This window comes from Calliphora vicina, chromosome 3 (assembly GCF_958450345.1).
Source record: "Calliphora vicina chromosome 3, idCalVici1.1, whole genome shotgun sequence".
Classification (NCBI taxonomy): domain Eukaryota; kingdom Metazoa; phylum Arthropoda; class Insecta; order Diptera; family Calliphoridae; genus Calliphora; species Calliphora vicina.
In genome coordinates, this window is record NC_088782.1 from 130,065,509 (window position 1) to 130,083,333 (window position 17,825).

The 17,825-nt window shown below is 27.9% G+C and overlaps 1 long non-coding RNA gene across 1 annotated transcript in view; it reads right to left on the bottom strand.

Annotated features, from left to right (window-relative positions):
• The window catches only part of LOC135953417 (uncharacterized), a 136,730-nt gene that overhangs the window by 63,501 nt on the left and 55,404 nt on the right, over window positions 1-17,825 (bottom strand). The window lies entirely within an intron of this gene.

The window sequence follows — 17,825 nt, forward strand, 5'->3', positions numbered from 1 at the left end:
TTGTTAAAAGTTTCATATTACTAATACATTCAACTACACAAATTCAAACAAACAAACTTGAATGTATTTGGTATAAATGTGTGTGTGTGTGTGTGTGTGTGTGGGTCTGTGTGTATATGTATATTTTATGAAATGAGTATGTATGTGTAAAGTTTTACTATATGAAATATTTGTACTCAGCTGGTAAAAGTACTCGTATAGTTAGCAATTTGGATTTTTTACTTCCATTGGTTCAATTTTTCCTGATTTTTAGTAAAAGTTTCTTGGGGTATTGTAAATATACACCCTATTATATGTTGTTTGGCTTGTAGTCGTAAGTAGATAAAATATGTCATGCCACATATAACACCAACACAAACAAATGTTGTCTGTGTTTGGCTGAATGGCTGGCTGAGTGTGTGCGTAAGTTCTAGTCTAGTTAAGTTTCAGTGTCAATTTACAAATGGAAAGAAAATTACTTTAAAAATTGAAAATAAAACAAACAAGTAATACAAGAAAACATGTTTAAATAGAAAACTAAATAACTTAAGCAAAACTCTAGTAGATCAAATAACTTATATAAATAACAAAAAAAAAAAATAAGCAAACAAACACAAAGTGTATAATAAAACTCATTTTTAGCCATTATTTTTAAGAGACCAACAGCTCAGACTTAGGATAAAAAAACAGCAACAAAAAAGTTTTATTTTAAAGCCATTTAATGATGCCTTTTCCACTTAAACCTAACACAAACAAATATACACCAAGATAAACTTGCAACACATCATAAATCACTTTTATTACAAAACTAAACTTAATTTTAAGTAAAATTACCGAATGGCAAAAACAAAGCAAAACTCAACAAAAATAGAAATGAAAATTCATGTTAAATTTATTTTTTTTTCTTATAGTTTTGAACTCAATACTCATTCGTTCATTCATTAACTAAATGTCCTTGTTGTCTAAGCGAAAAATAAAGAAAAAACACACATACAAACTTAAAATTTTTATTCCCTACAATTTAACAGTCAGTGGAAGAGGGAAGAAGAAAAAAAGCAGGAAAATGTTACGAGAACTGAGAACTTTTACTATTGTAGTCCTGAGCTCAATTCTATTATATAAGTAGAATGTTGCTTCATTCATTTTAAATCTTCTGTAGGGATTACAACTTTTTAGCACACAATAATTAACAATTCAACCACTCGTATAAATTCTGAAGTATTAACTAAAACTGTAGCACTCACACACACGCCAAACCAACTAAAAAGGATAATGGACAAAATGAGATAAAAACGAAAATTAAAAAAAATAAAAAATAAACTTCTAAGGCTACATCTACTAAATCAGTATGAGAGTGTGGAAGAAGGTTCCTTTTTCTAAAACTGTTTCGTTATTGTTGCTGCCGTTGATTACGTGCAGATTGCGAAAGAGGATGAGGTTGAGCTAAACGTTGTATTGTATAATGTTGCGTTAGATTTTTTACATTCGTTCTAAATTTTCTTTTTTAGCATTTTGCTTCTCATAGAAAACTCTCTAGGATTATTATTGTTATCGGCTTAATTGTGCAACAGCCTTTAACAACAATAACAAAAATGGTACTTATACACGCAGTCATTTGTTTTAAATACTCAGTCACTCACTCATTCACCATCAACACACACTTGAAGCAAACTACCGGTATATGAAGGAAGAAATGACAAGGCATACGCTTCAAAGGGCCACCAATTCATCTTAAACAATGAAGTTCATACAAATGATCAAATATGAAACAAAAATCGCAATAAATAACTGATCAGATTACAAAAGTGAAAGAAATTGCATAACTGGTTATTATAATCCATATTACATGATCTCTTCATGCCAACCACTGCCCTATATTCTAGGGAATATAATGAATATTTCACTTGAATGGGCTGTGTGATTCACTGGCTAGTCGGACATGGTTGTCGGGCACAATATACCATTGCAGGATTTTAAAATTTTGTAAGCCCGAGGTGACCAAAAAAGTCAACTCAGAAAAAATTTATAAAATTAAGAGTGAAACATGTAGCATATCTTCGGGGTTTTAGGTCTAACATTATTTGAAAAGAACACGTTATACGCTTACCAAACTACATGTTGGTAAATGTTTAGCCCTTGATCAACAATCATAACTGGCATACCTAAACACGGGCGGAAAGCGTTTTTTAGTTGTCAAAAATGCTCATGCCCATACAATTTGTATGTAGCATACCGAAATAACGCGGCGGCAACGCTTTGCAATTGGAAAATCCAATTTTGACAGCGCGTTTAATAGTGAAGTTAGCTGCAAAACACAATAAATGTAAACACATACATACAAAAGGAAAAACAAATAAGCAAAAAAATATATGTATATTTGTTATTAGAAAATGGAGGTATGTGTAAATATTTAAAATAGTATATACAGTACGAGACACATATGTGTAAATAAATTTGGAAATATCTATAATTTGAATTTTTATGCTCAACATTTACCAATCTGACAATATTTTTTACACAATATGAAGATCATGATTAGTGAAGTATAGCAATACAAAAAAATTAATTTCAAGTAATGGCATTTAAATACCAGGATATCAAAAAGTTAAAAACTGAATTACACAATTTTGTCGCATTTTCTTTAAAGTTAAATAAACTTGTTATTATTATTTAGAAAAAGAACAATTTTAATCAATTTCATTAATGACAGTTAGTTAAAACATGTTACTAGTTAACAATTTACAATTCTTTAAGGAATATTGAATATGAAGAAGATTATCACCGAAGTTGCAAATTCTGTTACCGAGCAGCTGAAAAATGGTATCTCCCATCGAAAAATATCCACCAAATTCAATATTTCTTTTAATCTGTTGAGAACATAGCGAATATATGTGGTTTGGCTTTTCCAGCACCAATTTGTGGACGGAATTCAATTCTATTGTTAAAAGATGGTCTCACTGTATAACGTCTAGTTGCATCAGGAGAAGAAAATAGTCCCCGTGAGGTACAACCAAAACTATCTTCATGCTACCAAATTAAGATTTCAAAACGTGCATCTCTTAGAGAAATCAAAAGATGTGGTTTTTATGCAATAAAGATTGTTAAAAAAACTCGTTTAACTGAAAGACACAAGTCTCTTCGACTAACATTTGTAAATTTTTTTAAGAAATGGACCTTTGATGATTGGGAAAAAGTTATCTGTACAGATGAATCGAAAATTAACCATTTTAGAACTGATGGACCAAAATATGACTACCAAAAACGAAATGCGCCATTAAAAGACCGTGATTTTATGACGACTATGAAATATGGTGGTTGAATATTGCCATTTTGTGGTTGTTTTTCTGCGAAAGGTGTAGGAAAACTCCATAAAATTGGTAGTAATATGAATGCAGAAATGTATATAGACATTATCAAGACAACAGATGTGGATAGTCTGAATGATTGGCGTGGACAAATTGAAAACACTGTGATACTACAAGATAACGACAACAAACATAAGTCTAAAAAGACGCTTAATTTTTTAAAAACCGCCAAAATTACATTGCTAAATTGACTCCCACAATCTCAGAATTTAAATCCGATTGAGAATTTGGTGCGAATTCTAAAACGTCGCGTTTATAATTATCAAAATGCATTTAGAAACACAACTCAGCTCTAGGAGCGCTTCCATGATATCTAGGGATCTATAATGCAAGAAGAGTGTCGCAAACTGGTGGAGAGTATGCCCTCCAGAATTCAGGCTGCCATTGACGCGAAAGCAGGTTATTCGAAGTACTAAAAAAGTTACTTTAGTAATCTGCGCCAAAAGTGTGTAAATGGGTTGCAGTTATTTTTTTTAGATTACTGGAGTATAATTAAGGAAATATTTTATTTATTTAGTCCTAAAATATCCTTAATAAATATTGTTTAAAAAAACACAAAACGTTTCTTTATAAACATTGCACTTTAAAAATGGTGTCACAAAGTGTAAATATATGACCATCATTTACACATTTTTGTCTTACACTGTATATATTATTTTCTTTTATATTTATATATTTTATATTATCAGAAATATGGTTATTGTCTAATCAGGGTTGTTATATTTATTTTTTTGATAACCCTGTTTTTACTGTTTGATGTTGCGTTGCCGCTGTTGTTTAGGTATGGCATTTCAGCGTTAAAGCTAAGCGCAAAAAAACGTTCCGTCTTACGCTTTTGTTTAGGTAGGCCAGTAAGTCATATGACTGCTGATAGGCCTTTTACAAGGCCTTGTACCACCTTCTGCAATCCATCCTGTTTTGAAGTAAACAGAAAAGGGTTGTTTTAGCTCCTCAAACTTTCAACCATCAGTCATTTATACGTACAAATACAAAAATATACTGTAAGTACAATCTAGATAGGTAGTATCTATGTATAGAGTGTGTAAAATTTTTGTATTTTATAAAATTTTCAGTCATTTATGCCACCGCACTACGTGAAATCAAGTACTATACATCATTTATTACCCATCATCATTTTGATTGTCTGTGTGTTAATTGTTTTTGTTGTTGCTTTTGTTATTATCAACACACACTTTTCAACATTTAAATACTTTCATGCACACATTTTCACCACTACCACAAATTTCTGTTTATATTGTTGAAAATATAATTGTATTGTTTTGTATGGAGAAGTTGATAAAATAATAAAAAAAGCCAAAGCCAGTTTATGGCTTGCAACTTTTGAGGCAGACCTATACCCTACTAAAGGGTTTAAATTTTTTTTAAAAAGTTGGCCACTGATATACCGGTAATCACTAGAAATCTTTTAGTTTAAATACACCACTAAGAATAAATTGATGGCGACAACTAAGCAAAGACTAACTACAAGCGTTTAAGCACAATAATAGTCAAGTTAAGAACCAAACGAAAGTTCACAATTATGAAATCGGATCCATGAGTAAAATTCGTAAAGAGATCTTAAGTAATTGTAGGAATCATTTTTTATTTACTGACCGGTACTCAAAGATTAGCCCGAGCCGCATTACAAGCCAGCAATTCTTCGTATAAGCTGTCAAATCATTGTTACGTTTTTACCTTTTAAAAACGATGGTTTATTTCCTTAAAATAACTAACTACCGACTGCAATCTCTGCCTCTATTTATATACTGCACCATCTTCCTTCCAGTAGCTTCATGAATGTTCTTAACGGACAAAACTTGAATGTTCGAATTCTAGAGCTTTTAGCAGCTTCAATGTCATAATTACAAACAATGCTGCACAACTGCATGCTATCAACATTGTTGATAAATATAAGCTTCTACTGATGGACATGTTTATAAACATGATGAATGTTGCAAGCAGTCGTTACAGACCGTTAAATTCAAATTGATAGTGCAATTTCGTAACATTATTAAATAGCAGTGTAGTTCCCTTTCTAGTCGTTCTCAATCTCTCGCATAACTGTTTTTTTATTTTTATTTCACTGTCATAATTTCAGTTTTTTAAATGCCACATAAATAAGATTAGTATGTGAGTTTATTACTTTCAATGTAACCAGCCCGCATTTAATGTCCTTAAACAGTAAAATATTTAAATATCATCACAACACTTCCATTTTAATAATGGATGTATTTCATTTTGTAATGAAAATATTTCTCAAACGGTATAATTATCACAGCATGTCATTAGAAGAAGAATACAGGGATTTTGTTAAATATTTCGGATTAGAAATGAATAAAAAGTATTATTATAAAAAAGACTCACTCAAGTACCTAAATACTGGGCAAGGTAATTTAGCACTTAGTGCAACCGTTATGATAAGAAATAAGGGAAAGGGGTGTTGTATTGTTGCAAGAAGATTTTAATTTTTATGAATATTATTTACATTAATTATGTGATGAAATATGTATATGTTAAATGATGTTAAACCAAAAACGTAATTGTTTAACAAAAGAAGATTTATGATTTTCAATATTTTGATAGGGGAAATAAAGGGAAAGTGTTTATTCAAAGAAAAATACAATAGAAATGTTATTTAATTTTTTTCAGAGCAGCTCTTTAAATTATTAGCTATTTTAAATTAAATAAATAAAATAAATATACATTGTGAATTATTAATTAATTATAGTGTTTAATATTAAATTAATACATGAAATACTTAATTGACAAACAGTTTAAGTCACTAAAACATAGAAACAATTTATAAATATCGTTATCAGAGCTCAATTGTTGTCTCTAAATAATGGTCGGCTCACATAGGGACCAACATGATGGGTTATTTACATGTAAACAACACGAATGTCAACGAACTACTTAAAATGATCAAATGGACTTTAGGCTAAAAAAAAGATTTTTTATCTGGCAGCAAACAATGTCGAATAGCATGAAGTAAGAAACATTAGAATGAAGGACAAGACGGTACCATTTTTACCGTATTTTAGGCGACGAGAGGAATGATAGCAATAAAAACTTTGAACAAATTAAAGAAGTGTAAATAAACATTTTTTTTAAATTTTTGAAAAATTTTATAAGCGACATTACCTGACACATCAATTTTTTGATGTCGAGATATTTTAAAAGTACATTTGCTTTTGTGTGGTTTTCCACACATATGGAATTTGTATGTATTTTGCACTAGGAATGTTTATTTTTTTTTGTCGGCAAATGTGTTATTTTTACCAAAAATATCTAAAAAATTTATTTAAAAACAAATTTATATCGTAACTATTCATTTAAAGCTACTTTCCCTAAAACATACGGAAACGTCTACGACTCGAACAAATACCCGACTTATGTGCTGTTTTTCTAAAGCGAATGAGCGTTTTGAGTGGACGTTTTACGTGTATTTTGTTTTTGTTACAATAACAAAACACATGTTAAATTTCCACTCAAAGTACTCGTTCGCTATAGAAAAGCAGCACATTAACCTGAAGGCATAGAGAACATAGAGCGGAAACTAGAAAAAAACTCAAACAAAAAATTTACTCAAAATAATCACACATACGAGTGTTGTTATTGTTTTCAAATAGGTTTTTCTACAAATACATTCTGATACAACTGAGTTAGGTCTTTGACAGGAGAGTTTCCGCTCTATGTCTATTCTCTATGCCTGAAGGTTTCAGTTATAGATAAATACACAATAATTTTTTTTTTTTATCAATAATCTGGGTTTTTATAGCTTTTTTCCCGTAATCTAAAAATTATAAATGAATTTATAAGAAATCCAAATTTTAATTAAATTTATTAAGTAGACAAATTTGTATTAATTGATCTCTTAAGTATAAGCTTTCAAATTATTGTAACTAATATATCATTGAAACAATAAAAATGGATTAAAAAAAAAAGTAATTTTTTTGTTTGAGTTTTTTTTTGGAGTTTCCGCTCTATGGTTTCAGTCAGTCATCTATTGTGAAGACCAGCATGAATAATTCAAGGAATTTTTTTCACAATTAAAATGATTATTTATCATGGATAATGGCGAATAGAAAGAAAAAAACGTCTTAATAAAATTAATTTTGGTTAAAACAATTACAAAAACCTTCATTGATTTAGAAAGGTGTTCAAAATGTATATTTGTTTTTTATTTAATTCTTATGTTGTCTTTCGCTGTTATTACAGTATTGGCCATAACTAAAGCAATGAATTTTTTTCATATGGTATTTTTTTTGTATAAAATCAAAAATTTAAATATCCATTATGTAATATTTTCATTTGTTAATATGTTTAGTATTGATAAGCAAATACTTTCAAAGTTAACCTTTCTATAAGAGGTAACTTAAAATCAAAAAATATTTTAAGGTAGAAAATGAAACGGACAAAACTAAAGCACCCCTTCAAGAATATACTACAAAAACTAATTTTAGTTAATTTTTTGTTGCAAATCCTTTGTTTTGGATGGCACAAGAACATCTGTTGGCATAGAAGATAATATGTTTTTATGGCGTTTTTCGATATTCCTTCCCAGACTATTTTAACGGCATGAAATAAATCGTGAAAATTTCCGATCCTTATTTCAACAATTTTGAGATCGGGAGATTGACCAGGCCAATGAAGAACTTGAATCTTATTGCTGTGTAGCCAATTCTTACAAACTTTGGAGGGGTGCTTAGGATCGTTATCCTGTTGGAAGCTCCCTATAATTGGCATCTCTTCACTGGCATAAGGCAACATTACAGCTTTCAATACATCACGGTACATGAACCGATCCATAATCCCATACATTTTATGATTTGGCCCAAATCCTTGTCCAAAAAAGAAAGCAACCCCAGACCATTACATTGCCTCCTCCATGTTTAATTGTTCCTTTGCCATACTTAGAATTCAGTCTTCCTCCTTTTGGTCTGCGTACACGCCTTATTCCAGCGGAACTTTTTAAGTTTTATTTGGATTCGGCAGGGAACAGTACTGTCTTTAATTTTTGGACACTCCCGTCGATGTGGGCTTTGGCAAATTTCGGTCTAGCTTTCTTGTTCTTAGCTGATAGAAATGTTTTTTTTTGCTGGTCGTCAGCTGAATAATCGGGCTTCTACTACTCTTCTACGGATTGTTATTTCGCTAACGCATAATCTTAAACTTGTTCGTACTTGAATAGCTGATGCTGTAGGATCTTTTTGTATTGCTCTTTTGATCAAGAAATCATAATATCGTTTTTTTTCGCGAACGACCTCCAGAATGTACCGGAGATTTTCGACCAGTCTTAAACAATTTTGAAACGAGCCTGGAAATAACTGATCTGTTAATTAAATATTTTTTACTAAATTCATGTAGTGATAAGCCCGTCTTCCAGTCTTCAATAACTTTAATTTTAAATTTACTGGAGTACTTGTTCCTTGTTCCTTGTCATTGTTTTTTCACAATAAACTGTATAAAACTTAAATTTTGCACACTACGTCTTCTTATATTTTTATCTTTTGAAATTTTTAAGTCCAATCATTGTGATTCCCGATAAATCACATTGCAAATATGCAGTACCGAGTTAAATTTTTAAACATCTTATAAGAGGGTGCTTTTGTTTTGTCCGTTGCGTTTTGAGTTTTTATATGATTTATCATTTTAAATTAATTTTTAATAAAATTATCTTTTACTAAATGAATATTAAATGAACATTAACAATATTAGTTAATAAAATATATACAAAATACATCCCAAAAAAAGCCGTTTTTATCAAACAAATTATGATTTGAATATATACTGTATATTTATATTATAAATATTTTTTTGAGAAAATTTCATTGGAAAACAAATATACAGGAGGCTTTAGTCATAATATATTTTTATATTGATCAAAGGCTTATGAAATATATTTTTTAGTTTTATAAGCCTTTAAAATTTAGGAGAAAATTTAGTTAATCCATTTGCCATATAAGGCTTCCATATACATATATTCGCCTTTGTGTATTTATAAAGTTTTATTTTTATTATTTTATATTAATTTTTTATAAAATTATGTCCTCATTTTTAATATGGCCAGCAGCAAGTTTCATGGAATTTCATGACAAAAAAAAAACGAATCAATACTAAATAAACAAGAGAATTTTGTTAATACGTGTATTAATGGAGTTGTATAACCCAGTTGGCAAATAAAGGAAATCGCAAATGTATGTACAGGATATATTCAATGAATGACAAGTTTAGAAACTCTTCAGCATTATTTAGTAATTAATGATAAACATCATTTACTGTATATTATAAATAATTTTTACATTACTTTTAAAACTTATTTGTTGTGCATGAGCACAATTGCTTACACAATACTGACTTTACAGTAGAATTTTAGTATCCAAAAGGAGGAGTTTTGTTTTGACAATCGCATTTTATGTCAATCGGAAGATATAGTTTCAACAACCGGTTGTCTTAGAAGGAACAGTTTTGCTGTGACAACCAATTTGTTTACCTATCGTTGATAAAATTTCAATAACTTGCTGTTGCCACAAAATTGGAACTGCGACATCAAGAATTATTTTGGATTAACGGATTTCGGTTGTCTCAAATAAAATTTGTCGCTAAAACCGTAAAATTTAATTCAAACAACTAACGAAACAACATATTGAAAGGACTCTCCACTATTGAATTTAAAGTCATTCCAAATAAATTCATTCTTAGAACCATTTCCAAGTCAAAAATTTAATTACCAAAATTGAATTGTAAGAATTTCCTTTCATTTCTACATTCACTGGGTTTCATTGCATTTGTGCAAATTTACTCATACTTTTATGAGGCAGTTGTGGTGTTCGTGTTAATAAAACTGAAATGCTATTATTGTTTATGAAAAATACACAATATTTTTGTTTAATTGTTTATTTTTTTATTATTTTTTTGTTTTGTTGTTGCAACATCAACTATTACAAGTACTAGTGCGACAACCATCATAACAGATTCATTGTATTATTTGTTTAAACAGTAAATAACAACAATAAAAATATAAATAAATAATTAATATTTTTTTCTTCGTTATTATTGTTGGTATAACATTAATATTGTAGGTGTGTAAGTATTATGTAAAATATATAAATTTATAGAGAAATAATAAATAAAAAAACAAGTAAGAATACTATATTCGGCTGAGTCGGATCATGTATACCCTTCACCAAAGTATACTTTATCCATTTTTGTCCCACTAAAACGATTGCAACAAACTCTTCTTGAACATTTTTCTACACTATTCTCTAAACTGAGCATTCATCTTCTTGCAAAAGCTCTGAATTTCGTGGAGGAAAGATAATGCAGAGGCAACCAATCCCCTACATTACTAAGGGTGAGAAAAGTAACTAGTGTTATCAATAATAGTAAATACACTACCTTTAAGGACACCAAAGTAACTAGTGTTGAAGCTAGTTTAAAGTACATTTAAAACTGTCGGGTAACGACAAGGATATGTAAGCTAGTGTGCAATAGTTGTAGTATATAATAAAACATTTAAACAAACAAATGTTGTTGAAATTAAATTTACGCTTTTTTAAGGTTTTTGCAAATCAAAAAACCAAAAAATAAAAAAATAATACAATAAAACATAAAGAAAAGCACATTTTTCCAACAAAATTTATGTTGACATTAAAATATTTACAAATGTATGACTAAACGAGTGAATGTAAGGATTTATGTACAAATTTTGCACACACACACATACAAACAAATACTTTTTTTTTAAAAAAAAGAGCAGGTTGAGTGTATGTATACAAATGTCCTTTTTGGCGAGGATTGCTGATGCTGTTTATGATGTACATGTATGTATGTATGTATGTGTATTAGTGACTGAGTGAAATGCACAAAACATTAAGTCAAAAACATATTTTAGCAATTTTCCGCATAAACGATTTCATACATATAAAATTAAATAAAATAAATTATAATTTATTTAAACAATTAAAACTCTTTTCAAATAAAATATAATTAATTTTATGTATTTTTGTTCATTTTCACTTAGTTTTCTTTTTGTTTTTTTTGCATTGCGATTGTTATTTTTAAACCTTTAAATACCAGCTAGTAATTTAAATAATAATAAATTTAATATTAAAAAAAAGAATGCCAAGTAAATAAATAAAATAAAAATTAAAAGTATACATTTTAATGTGAGTCATTTATTAATTATTTGCTAAGTGTTCAAGTACGATTTTATGTGGTTTTATATCAAAATAATAAATTCATATTAAACACATTTAATAATGAAGCACATAAATAAAATTATAGTATTGTTTAACAAAAAAAAGGATTTTTATTTTAAAATTTAATGTTGTAATTTGTTAGTTTAAATTTGCAATTTAAACAATTAGCCAGCAAAAACTTGGTAATGACTTGTCATTACTGATTAATAGAGTTTGTAATGACTACAACAAATTGATTGCCATACTAAGAAGTGGTTTAATAATTACTTATTTATCATGGGATATATAAGTACATACTCACAATAATGCATATTCAATATAATTCTCATTTAGTTATTGGACGCTTAAGAAGTTACGCTTTCGTCAAAAGGGTGTAGTTTACGATTTGCCCATCGTAAAGTACTTCTCTATAGCTTCACCGAAGTAGTTGTTCCTTTTAGAATCTATTCAAACAAATTTCTTACCGAAGTAGTTGTTCCTTTTAGAATCTATTCAAACAAATTTCTTACATCGATTTGAAAAAGTGTTCTGCCAAAAACCCACGCTTAAAAGAAAACTACTTTTATGTTTTGATGCATAATTTTCTGCAATATTCAAATAATTATTTATTTATAGTGTTAGAGTTTGTTATTTTTTTCCATTTTTTTTTCTGTTTTGTTTTTCTGTTAAATTTTTAAATAAAAATATTTTGTTATCATTAGTTGTTATTAGATATTATAATTAATTATTCTTAGTATTAGTAAACTGAAATTAAACAACACAAATTAAACAAAAATTAAATGTAATAATCGAAATTGATTTTATTTATATCGTTTTGTTTTATTTTTGTTAAATTTCTTTCATTATCATTATTTAAATATATTTTTGTTTTTACGCAATTTTTACAATGACTAGGAACGTAACGTAATGTACACAATTCAATTAAATTTGGCTTATAAAACTAAACACAAATATAATTTGAAATTCAAATTATAATAATAATATAAATGTAAATAAATACATAGTAGTAAATAATTTATTGTATGTATTTTTATATAATTTAATTTACACTGAAAAATAAATTTGTTTTAATTCGTTGCTTTTGTTTTTTTTTTCTTTCTTCATCTAGCATTATTAAATAGTGTATAATTAGTAGTTTTTTATTTAATTCTTTGCTTAAATTTTCTTCTATCATCTCCATTTTCTTTTGTTTATTATTTTTTTATTTTTGTAAATGTTTAGTTTTATTTATACAACTTATTTTAGAGAGAAAGAGAGAGAAGAAAAAAGTAAATTATACTCATACTCTACCAATATAATACAAATTTATTTTCTGTTCTTTGTTTTTAATTTTGGCATTAATTGCTTAATTTTTAGATTTCTTTTATGTGGGTTTTTGTTTTTGATTAATGTCTTTTTGGAGGAGTTGGGAATTAAAAAAAAAACTGTTTTAAAAAGGAATTATTTCTTTGGTTTTGTTGAATTTATATAACATGAAACCATTAGCCAAAAACTAATTATGTTATATAAAATTCAGCTAAAAAAAACAGTTTTCCATCACTTCTAAAGTAGAAACAAACGTAGTTTTGGCATTTTCTGGGGCTAGGGTCAATTATGGACCGATTCTCACAAAAGTTGAAAGACTTAGGTTCATCTCAAACTTATTTATGTCCAATTTATAACAATATAGTTGGTTGTACATGTATACTGTAACCATTTTAAAATTTTTAAAAGTTTTTTAACTATATTATAGTCATAGTAATTATATATATGATTGTGGTAACCATAATATGGTAAAGTTAAGATTCGAATGATTGTTGTAATCATATATATGATTCTAGTAAATAAATATACGTTTATGGAAATCATGTTCATGATGAATCACAATTAGAGATGCTAATCGGGACTGATTTTTGAAAATCCCGAAAAACCTACCCGGGGTTTCGGGATTTTCGGAAAATCTAAAATCCCGAAAATTATAAAAAAGAAACGTACATAATTATGTCTTTACAATTGAAATAAAATTTTTTATTTAGCAATTAATTTATATTAGACACTAAAAAGCATGAAATACTTGCATGAGTACATTATATAAGAAGAAATAACAATAAAGTATGTACATTAGGGCGTGTCGATTTATTTCACGAAAAATCGTATAGCAGAAAATTCTAAGAAATTTTTCCCAAGAAACCATAGTTCTAAAATCAAATTCTATCTTGCGAATTTCGTCTTTTATCCAATGATATTTCAGTATTTCAAATCGATCCAGCCTAATGTACATACTGGTAAAAACAGTACCTTATCTTCTATCTTTTAGCAATCGAAATATTTTCATTTTGTTCGAGCTCCTCATCTGAGATAAAATCTATTTCATTTGAAGAGGATTTAAATTGATTTTTATTAGACAACTTACAAAAAAAGGAGAATAATTGATTTTCTAGAGCTCCACTCAAGGAAAACCAAAAATACCGTTTGCCTTTATTAACTATATTGTAGCAGGAGTAGAGATTAACAAGTTTTCTGAACATCACTTTGTGATATTTGGGCATGTAGAATGTCAAAATGCATGAAAAAGGCATACAAAAATGACAATTTCCCCTATTTATTTATGAAAATCGGGATTTGGAAAATCCCGAAAACCCCGGGATTTATTATTAAGAAAATCCCGGGCTTTGGGAATTAGGAAATCCCGAAAACCCCGGGATTTTCGGGAACGGGATTTCCCGTTTGGCATCTCTAATCACAATACGTTGTTCACAGAGTATGTAATCATGTCACAAACATATACTTCTTTACTGCAATCATATATATGATTGTTACAATCATGTGAATCTTAACTATACCATATTATGGTTACCGCAATCATATAAAGAAATACAATGACCATAATATTGTTCAAAAACTTGTTAAAATATTGAAATAGTTACAGTAAATAAATACTACATACAACTATATTTTTGCTCTGCGAAACTTTAGAGGCGATAATGCAAAATATTTTGCCGAACAAGTTCCTACAATAGTAGGACAAATTATACAAAAAGTAGCGGTCTGCAACTGCAAATTCAATGGTTAAAAACGCTATTTTCTTGTGCTTGTGTTACAAAGTTAAAGATTGTTTTTAAATGTTAATTGTTTCCGAAATAAGTTTTGACACTACTTTTTCGACCGTAATGGAAATCTGATAACCAGATCTAGGAAAATCAGTGTATTGACTGCACTGCCTAGATTAATAAATATTCATACCAGATGAGAACTCAGATAAATAGTGTAACGATTAGAGTGGAAACAAAAATCTGACAGCGTTAACCGAATTTTTCAAATTAATATGTAGTTTCGTAAAGTTTTTCGGTACGATACACTGAAATATCTAATCAGGACTATTATTAAAACTAAGCTTTTCTTTTGGGAACAAGTTAGAAAGATATAAAATATCTTCAATGTTCAGTATTCCTTAATAAAAATAAGAATACACACTTTGCAAGATTGCCTAAATATATGGAAGTACTATCAGTGGTCACATTGAAGTTTTTCCAAAATTATTTATTAATTTAAAGACTTTTTCTCCTGTAATCACTCAAATTTAAACATTTTCAGGGGAATAATAAAAATTGTCTAGAAAAACTCATCAGTCATAAACAGATTTGATTTGTTTCCTTAAGCTTTTGTTATTAAATTTACTTAAAATAAATTTAACTAAACAAATACTCCTAAACCATTAATAAAAAATTAATTCCTTATTTTAAAACTGTTTTTTTTTTGTAAGGATGTGTGGAAGTTTTATTTCCATTTTTTATGGGACAGGTTTCTCTATTAAAAAATGTAAAATTTTTATTAGCTAAAATTTAATTTAGTTTTCATCTCTTGCTTTCTTGTTATATTTAATATTATTTTATATAAAAAAAATAATAATTTGTATATGTATGTCTAAGTATTATACATAATTAAGTAATACTTGTAATAATAATAAAAATAATTTGTTTTATTTACTCACTTGCAGTGAAAATACTTTTGTATCAAATTTACAGGATGTGTGTTTGTTAGTGGGTGTGAGAGAAAAGACAACAAATAAAAAAATAGAGACTGAAAGGGAGTAAGAAATGAAGAAAAAAAAAACAACAAAACGGAAACACGATTTTTCTTTCGAGATTTTTTGTATTATTGATTTTAGTTTTAATTTGTTATTAATTAAAATGATTTAAAACGCTATTAAGTGCTTATTTATTATTTTGATTTCCCATTTATGTTTGCTTCGTTTATTTTGTTTAATAGAAATTTTATTTATTTTTGTTTAGTTAATTTACAAACTTGCTGTTGTTGTTATTATTATTATTATTATTATTGTGGTCTTTAATGATGATGGCAGTTTGTATTTTATTTTTATTATTTTAAATAAATTTCTGTTGTTATGTGAAATAAAAAACAAACAATTGATGTTTTATTTTATATAAATTTTATTATTGTTGTTAGTTAGTTAGATCTTTATTTCTTTTTTTGTAATAATTATTAAATATTAATTATGTGATGTTTATCGTTAATTTTAAAAATTTAATGCGCGTTTTTCGCTTGTTGCATTTTATGCTGTTTAAAGTGGTTGTTGCTTGTTTATTTGACTGTATTTTTTTATATTATTTTTTATGAAAAAAAAAAGTTTTTCTCAACTTTTTTTCTCTTCCTGTGGCAGAAGTTGAGTTGTTGTTATTTGTTACACTGCCAGCATATTAATTGGTTTAATAAAGTTGCTTGAAAGTGTAGGAGAAATAAAAATCCAAAATGAAAAAAACTCAACAACGAGAAAATACGAAAATAATGAAATATTTATAAGCAGTTTTTTTTAATATTATTTTAATTTATCAATTATTTTATGCTTCTTCTGGTTTTCTTTTTGTTTTTATTTATTTATTATATTATAAGTTTGTTTGTATATAAAGAGTAAGTATGAATGTGGGTTTGGTTTTGGTTTATAGCGTGGCAGTGTAGTCGTTTAGCAGAATTTTACTGCCACTGCTATATATGGCTGACTTGGTTTTATTATTATTCTTGTGTTTATGGGAAACGGAAAAGTGGCGCTTATTATTTTTAAATTTAAATCTTGTTTTAGTAAAAAACAATTAAAATATAAATAATTAACCTTAAAATAATAAAAATTCAATTCTTTTTCGTATCTGCCGTTTTTATTTATTTTATTTTTATGTTTTTAGTTCAATTCATTTCACTTGTTTTTTGTATATACAATTCCCTTTGTTGTTGTTGTTTTTTTTGTAGATATTGTTGTTGGTCATTTGTTTGTGTAAAAATTTCTGTAAAACGTTGCACTTTCAGTGAAAAGTATGTCAGTTCGCAGTCAGCAGAATATTGAAATAATTGAAATGGTTGTGAAAAATAAAAATAAATCTTGTTTATATACAACTTTTCAATATCCCATAGTTGAATTTTGCTTTAAATTTGTAAGTTATTTCCTTAAATTTATATAGTTTATTGAAAAAGTGTTGAACTTTTGAAGTCTATCTTTTAAATGGCAATATTTAACCCTAAAATGTTTAATGATACATTGGGTACACTTAATTTTTTTACAGTCCATTTCCCCATGGGATTTTTGCTCTTCCAATTGTCTAGGTAAGAGCTAAAGCAAACATGTCCAAACATGATTTGTAGAGGAAAGATGAACCAACAAAAAGTAGAGCCCTTTCAATCCATATCATGGCAAACTTCAAAACCACAGGCAGCCAAAATGAAGGGGAGATTGATGACCAAAGTGGCCAATATTATTTATGGCATAGCTATTATAAGTTGGAATATCGGGAAAATTAAAAAATCAAAATTGCTTCTACCAAAACTTTATGGCCCTTAAAGGGTTAATGTACTGTGGGTTGCATTGAAAAATCTTTGGTGTAAAAACTATTAATCGGAGAGGCAATGTTACTATACCATTCGCTCCTAATACTAAAATCCTCTAATTTATTTTAATTAATATCTAATCTTGTTTTGTAAAATGAACATAGAGAAGCTGATTTGAATGCCATTTTTAACAAAGTCTACAAATGAGGAATATATTTACACCTACCTACTAAGTAAAAATAAAACATTAAAACAAGTATTTTCATTTGCTGTTTCAAAACCACAAAAATGTAATTAACATACCCAATACAAAAAGTTTCCCAGCGAACTGTCATACTTTGTTTGATGAGCAATTCACATTCACTTAAAAATTCATCACATAACAAAGACCAACTCTGTTTTTTAAAATAATAAAACATTTCAATTATTTTTTTATTATATTTTATGAGTATTTGAATGTATCTCA